The sequence below is a fragment of the Coffea arabica genome, chromosome 9e (genome assembly GCF_036785885.1).
Source record: "Coffea arabica cultivar ET-39 chromosome 9e, Coffea Arabica ET-39 HiFi, whole genome shotgun sequence".
Classification (NCBI taxonomy): Eukaryota; Viridiplantae; Streptophyta; class Magnoliopsida; order Gentianales; family Rubiaceae; genus Coffea; species Coffea arabica.
In genome coordinates this window covers 31831749-31837973 of record NC_092327.1, presented here as the reverse complement: position 1 = coordinate 31837973, position 6225 = coordinate 31831749, and the positions used below count along the sequence as shown (strand labels likewise).

Here is a 6225-nt window from a genome sequence, read left to right as displayed (position 1 = left end):
TCCAATCACAGACAAGTGCAGAAACGGCCGATGAACACATCCCCAAGAATTAGTTAAACCTGTCAGCAGCAAAATTTTCCCAAAATACCACAAATTCAACCCAAAAACTATTTAATTAGACAAACACAGCAAAATTCCCCCAAAAACGAATTAAACAGACAACTAGAGTAAGAGCTTTCCCCAAATATCACTGGGTGGGCACAACGTTAACCAAATAATCAACAATCAATCCACAGATATGCCACAGCACCCAAACAAGCACCAATTTTCTGTCCTCAGCTAGCAAATCAAAAATCTGGCCTCAGCTAAGAAATTAAAATCTGGCATTAGCTAATAAAAGCTAGTAATCTGGCCTCAGCTACTTAGAGACAGAAAATGAAAGAGGGATATCACCGGAGAAAAATTTTTCAGCTCATTTGACAGGTTGAGGAGGGACGCGCGTGGCCTGCGATGGTGGTCTTGATGATCGCGCGCAATGACCTGCTGGAGATGCGCGCGCCTGGCTGGTAGACTGTGCGACTTCAGGCGGGCGGCGGACTGGGCAGCGGACTGGAGCAGGGTGGGCGCGGAGGAGGCTGGCACGCAGAGGGCTCGCGCGCCTGGGCTGGATCGCGCGCAGGAGCGGCGCGCAGGGGCGGCATCGCTGGGCTGCGTCGCGCGCAGGGAGCGCGCTTGGGCGCTGGGGTGGAGTGAGCGTGGCGGAGGCGTGCGGTCTGCGCGCACGGTCTGGGTTGCGCGTGCGGTCTGCGATGGGCGGCGGCGGCGGGCAGCGACGGCTGGGGCCTGGCGTGGGCACGCTCAACTGCCCTGAAGCCCGCAGAACCTGAGCGAAAATTTCCTCCGTCAGGCGTGACCACCTGGCGTGGGCACGTCTAACTACTATGGAGTTTGCAGAACCTGATCGAAAATTTCTTCCCTTGGAACGTGACCACCTGGCGTGGGCACGTCTAACTACTATGGAGTTCGCAGAACCTGAGCGAAAATTCCTTTCCCTCAGGCGTGACCACCTGGCGTGGGCACGCCTAACCACTAATCTCCTGCCACAAAACATCAAACCATCAATTGACACTAATACATAATTAAAACTTCAAAAATGCATGAAAACTAAAACAAATAGTCTTGGGTTGCCTCCCAAGTAGCGCCTTTCTTTAATGTCTTTGGCTAGACATAGCACCACTCTTTAGTCTGGATGTAATTGAATTTTCCTTGTAATTGGTGGCCCTCCTCCAGGATCCACATGGCCATTGAGTGCAACTTTTTCCCTAAATTTTCTCTCCATTTTTACCTCATGAATTGCTTTCATCCTATAGGACTTGTTCGTAGCAACCTTGAATCTACCCCTACAAGCAAACTTAGAAAATTCTTGCACAGAGGGATTAATGGTATACATAGCAAACACAGAATGAGAGTTAACAGGATGTTTCATTGTATCAAAAATGTTAAAGTGGACTATTTCTCCATCAAATTCCATCGTGAGAGTACCCTTACTAACATCAATTTTAGTCTGGGCAGTACTCAAAAATGGTCTTCCTAATATAATGGGTGATGGATTCGGGGCACTTCTATCATCCATGTAAAGCACGTAAAAATCAGCAGGAAAAATTAATCCATCTACTTGCACTAAAACATCCTCAACTATCCCATCCGGGTAAGCACATGTACGATCAGCCAATTGAATTATTATCCCCGTTTCTTTTAAAGGTCCTAAATTTAGGGAATCATAGATTGACTTAGGCATCACATTAATAGAAGCCCCTAAATCTATCATGGCCTTTTTGATACTAGAATGGCCAATCTTACAGGGGATAGCAAACATACCTGGATCTCCGCATTTGGGTGGGAGTTTCCTTTGAAGTACAGCTGATACATTCTCTCCTACCATCACTCTTTCATCACCCCTTAGCTTTCTTTTGTTAACGCACAAGTCTTTCAAGAACTTTGCGTACTTGGGTACCTGTTTGATCGCGTCCAATAGGGGGATGTTTACTTGAACTTTGCGGAACACATCCAGGATTTCTTTTTCCTTTTCTGCCCTCTTTGTCTTTTCCAACCTGCAAGGAAAAGGAGCTATATTAGATTTAATAGGGATCGAAGGAATAGATGTTACCTTAGGCTCTTCGCGAATGCGCCCTTCCTCTTCAATCTCCTTTTCTATCTCCTCCTCACTTTTGCTTTTCGAATTTTTCACTTTAGCCCCTTCCAACTCCTTACCACTCCTCAGTGTCATGGCGCTTACATTCTTGGGATTTTCCTGGGGCTGCGATGGCAGTTTCCCATAAACGTGAGATTCCAAGCGGTTGATGGCAGTTGCCAGTTGACTTATTCGAACATCTTGGTCCTTCTTGTCAGCTTTGGTGCCCTGCTGGAGCTGCTCGGTTTTCGCGGCCAATGATCTGATCTCCTCTTGAAGCTGTGTAGTAGTCGTGACCAGGTTAGTAGTAGTCGTGGCCAGGTTCTTGACTAGATCCTCCAAGGAACTCTCTGAATTGGAGGATGAGGGTTGAGATTTTGGTTGCCAAGGCTGGTGGAATCCTGGTGGACGATTCGGGAATGAACCTTGTTGCCTGTTCCCATAACTGAGGTTGGGATGGTCTCTCCAACCGGGGTTGTATGTGTTGGAATACGGGTCATACTGCCTGCGGGGCGCGGGCAGGCCTCCGGCCATATTTACCTGTTCCGCCCCGTTCTCTTGCAAAATGGGGCACAAATCCGTGCAGTGGTCCATGCTAGTGCAGATTTCACACACCTTTGCTCGCGGTGTGTCTCTCATGGCCAATTGCCTGACAGCAGACGTCAACTCTGACAGTTGCTGCTGGATGGATGACGTCTCTGCTTCATTGACTCTACGGGTAGGAGTGTTCTCACGGAAGCCGAACTGCTGAGAGTTTTCTGCCATGGCTTCAATAAGGTCCCATGCTTCCCTCGGTGTTTTGTTCGCCAGGGCTCCTCCACTCGCAGCGTCAATAATACCCCTGTCAGTTGACTGGAGCCCTTCATAGAAGTACTGGATCAACAGTTGTTCGCTAATCTGATGCTGTGGGCATCCCTTGCACAACTTGTTGAACCTTTCCCAATAATCGTACAATGATTCCCCGGAGTACTGCTTGATACTGCATATTTCCTTTCTCAAACTCGCAACCCGGGATGCGGGAAAAAATTTTTCCAGAAATTTCTTTTTCAACTGTGCCCACGTGGTGATACTACCTGCAGGTAGGTAGTATAGCCAATCCTTCGCTGCATCCTTGAGAGAGAAAGGGAAAGCCCTGAGTCGTATTTGCTCTTCGGTGACCGCAGGGGGTTTCATGCTAGAGCAAACCACTTCGAATTCCTTGATATGTTTGTGGGGTTCCTCACCAGAAAGGCCATGGAACGAAGGTAGGAGTTGAATCAACCCCGATTTCAACTCGAATGAGGTATTCTCAGCCAGAGTTGGGAACGTGATGCACAAGGGCTGATGAGTCAGTTCTGGGGTAGCCAGCTCCCGTAATGTCTGGGTGTTGGCCATGCTCAATTCGTCTTCTATTGACTCGTTTTCAGAAAATGAGTACCCTTCTTTTTGTCTCTTGGTCTCTTGCCTTCGCCTACGTGCTGCCTTCTCAACCTCAGGATCGTATACCAAGTCACCTGTGCGAGAAGAACGGGGCATAAACTAGCAAAAGTACCAAGAAAAAGAAAAATAAAATAAAACAAAATAAAAACTGAATTCAAAAAGAAACAACTAATTCAGACGCCAGTCCCCGGCAACGGCGCCAAAAATTGACAGGTGCCGAACCTGTGCAATAATAATAAATAAATCCTAACTACCACCTGCAACAGCTAGTAATCAATTCGAGTACTGGAGCAGGGACTCTAGGTGTGCAATGGGTTACTTGATTCACCCTGTTCCCGAAGAGTTTGCTTAATCCGATATACCTGAATCAATTATTTAACTGAGTTCTCTAACTAGTAGATAGTGGTAAGCAGGGTCGTCTCCTCAGGGACTGGAGAGATATTTGTTTCTTTTCAAATCAAGATTAATGGGGGGTTTTGGTATCAAATGCCAACTAAACAAATTAACTGCAGAAAATAATTAATTAAAAGAAATAAATGAGAGAAACTCTAGCCAAGGGTATACTTCAGAAATGGTTCATGCACTGATCATTGATTCAAAGGTAATTCCAACATTTACTAATAGATTGGTTCTAGTTGTCTCGCACGCGCTAAACAACCAACCCTTCCTTAATTTATCGATAGCCAAGGTACGACCGTTAGCTATTTCTCTAACCCAAAAACAACCCTAGGTACGACCGTAGGATTCAATTTCCAGATTGCATTAATAATTAGAAAGGCCCAATCCTAACCAATAAACACGCTACGAGGGTTTATTTAAGCTAGATCATATATTCCCCTGACATAAACCCAATTATACCAGTTGCTACTGGGATAGAGGTAACGAACAATTACGGATTCAATTACCTCTATTTAGCAAAATAGCCTATATGAATAATTAATTATTGCGCACTAATCAATCATACACAAGAGCTATAACAGTTAAAAGCAAAGAACATATAAATACCAATAAACGGAGGAAATAATTAAAAGCGGTTTAGATCTCACAGCATTAATTGAACCAATTCATCAGCTGTCCCTTGACTAGAATTAGAGAATTAGCCCTCCATTAATGGAGGACAAACCGCGCGTGGAAAACTGAGAAAGGTTTGCACTTCGATTATCCCGCTTCGGTCCACCACAGGAGGAGAAAGCTCAAATTTGTATTGCTCTCGATTGTTAAGTGGAAACATACGAGAGATTGCTTTTGTTCTCCAATTCGATTCGCACAAGGTAGGACAGCCCAAGAGCAAAGTCAACAATGGCGGCTCCTTTAAGCTTTCTTCCTTTTTCCAATTGAAGTCAAGATACACGAGAGTGAAAGTTTCTCAATTGCTTGATTTCTCAAGTTGTCAAGTCAAAACATGAAGAATTCGTTTCTCACAAGTCAACAATGATGGCTTCTGTCCGTTGCCTTTTTCCCCTCCAGGCTGCGGCTCTCTCCTCTCATTCAAAAACCAAAAACGAAGACCCCTCTCTAACCTAAGCCGCGCCAGAGATAAATTACAAATTGTTACTTCTCAAAATTGCAGCAAGACTCCCTAGAAATATATATTAAAATAAAATCTATTACAATTAGGTTTTTTTCCGCTTCTCAAACGGGCCCCACGTCCGACGAATCTCCTAAAAGTTAAATTTAAGCACTTTTCGGCACCCATTCCTGCAATTAGCACCCAAAACAGAATATTAGTAAAATCCACCCAATTAACGAAAATATTCAGTCAATTAATTATGCAATAACGCCCAAAATACCCACTAAAATGCAACCTATCAATCTCCCCCACACCTGAACTATGCTTGCCCTCAAGCATAATTAACTCAGAAGTAAAATCAAGATGCTAAGCAAATCACAGCAGTTCACACCAAGAATGGCATTCCAAGTTCCCCAATAACCTTATCGAAATCAGAATATACTAAATCAGCAACGCTCGCAGTTCAACGTGCACTCATTCACTCCAAAGTGTATATGAAATGTATATAAGATGGCTCTCAAATCAACACAATAGAATGACACTACCATAAGCTTGCTCTTATATCATATCTCTACCACTTACTTATGAATTTAAATGCAGCAATCAAGGGACTTCAAAAGGTTGTAATGGGGCTAGGGTGAGAAGGTAGGATAAAAAGGAGTAGAAAGGGTGCAAAAGTATAAAGAAAGTGCTCAGAAATTCATTACACAGATTCTTGTACATTTGAAGCTTCAAGGCATCTCAACCATCTTATAAGTGGAGTACATTGGCATTTGCCACGGCTTTCGACTTTTCTCCTTTTTCATTCATCTACTTCCCCTCTCGTTTTCTTTTCCCCCTTTTTTTTTTTTTTTTCTTTTGCTTTTTTTTTCAATACTCCCAACCAGCACCCTAAAGGTCAACTTGACTTGCTGGTTTCCTGCACTTTGTCTTCTTTTCACATCCCTTCTTTTTTCTTTTGTTTTTTTTTTGTTTTTTTTTTCGGTGCATAAATGGGTGTAATGCCCTTCGAATAATACTCCAAAAGTCTGTATAATGAAATCAAAGCACTTCTTCACACGAGGTACAAAAAGAAAGTCTAAAGAGATGTTTTACGGCTAGGAACTAGGGTCTCAAGCGAAGAGTAGGAGTTAAGGCTCAACTTGGCTCCCTAATGGTAGTAAAT

General features: G+C 44.0%; 1 non-coding gene across 1 annotated transcript; it reads left to right on the top strand.

Moving 5' to 3' along the window:
* The first annotated feature begins 3026 nt into the window (after window positions 1-3026).
* Window positions 3027-3133, top strand: LOC113710763 (small nucleolar RNA R71). The gene has a single exon (XR_003452949.1). It is a non-coding gene; the product is annotated as a small nucleolar RNA R71 (small nucleolar RNA).
* Window positions 3134-6225: the final 3092 nt, after the last annotated feature.